We start from the raw sequence: 1,295 nt of genomic DNA on the forward strand, positions 1-1,295 counted from the left end.
AAATTTGTTTTATTACTCAGGATAACCCCCGGAAAATCGATCTGATTCTTAATTTTAGCGACTTTTAAGAAGGGTTTCTTGACGTCTTTTGAAAGAGGAAGTCTCAGACTGTATTTGAATATTGGGATTTCCCAGGTGGTTATGAAAATAGCAGTTATTTTGATAGGTTAATGTGTAACTGTGTCACAGATGGTTCCTGAGCTGAAATAAAAGCTAAACTGGATCGTGGGAAAGCAGAGTTTAGAACTACAGGTGACGTGGTTTCATCATGAAGAGTGTTATGAAACTGAAAACTCATGCTCAGATGAGAGACYGAATTATGAGCAGGAAATCAGTTCAGTTCGCAGATTTGAATATTTATCTACAGACATGTAGAGTTTACCACACAGAACTCAGGTCTGGTTCGTTTCCCTCAGACTCAGGAAATGACCACAGTTTCATACAGTATGATGTACTGTGATGTCATGGTAAACAAGGAAGTAAGTTATAAAAACAAACAAACTAGAACTAAATGTTGGTTCTCTTGCTGATTAAAGTAAACGATTAGTATCGATAAAATCAGTGTATATCTGAAATTCACAAAATATTTACGGGGTCCCCACCGATCATGGAAAACCTGGAAAGTCATGGAATTTCCATTTTTTTCATTTTCCAGGTCTGGAAAGTCATGGAATTTGCAAATAAAGGCAATTTTATTTTTTTTTCTGTTCTGTGTGTTTTTGCACATGAGCTGCCTAGGTCAGTGGCGACGACATGAATGTGTTTTCTACAACCCCTGACAAAAAGTGTGGAATCAGCAGTCTTGGATGAGCACTTATTCAGACATTTCATTCTGTAAAACAAACTCAGATCAAAAACATGATACAATAATAAGGTCATTCCAAAGTGCAACATGTTTGCTTTCAGGAACACTCAAAGAAATGAAGAGAAAACATTGTGGAAGTCAGTGAATGTTACTTTTATTGACCAAGCACAGGGAAAAAAAACATGAAATCGTGGAAAAAATTGAGCGTGCAAAATTATTCGTCCCTCTTGCGAGTTTTCAGCTCTTCCCACAGATTCTCAATTGGATTCAGGTCTGGACTTTGACTTGGCCATTCTAACACCTGGATACGTTTATTATAGATTTTGCTTTATGTTTTGGATCAGTGGGCCTCATGCAAGAACCGTTCGTACGCACAGATTTTTTCTTAAATTGTGCGTACGAGTGATTTAGGGCATTCACCAATGTTTTCGTATTCTAGGATTTTTTTCAGATATGAACAAAATTCACGAGTGGTCCAGACCTGTCGTAT

Source organism: Austrofundulus limnaeus, unplaced genomic scaffold, assembly GCF_001266775.1.
Source record: "Austrofundulus limnaeus strain Quisiro unplaced genomic scaffold, Austrofundulus_limnaeus-1.0 Scaffold60, whole genome shotgun sequence".
NCBI lineage: Eukaryota > Metazoa > Chordata > Actinopteri > Cyprinodontiformes > Rivulidae > Austrofundulus > Austrofundulus limnaeus.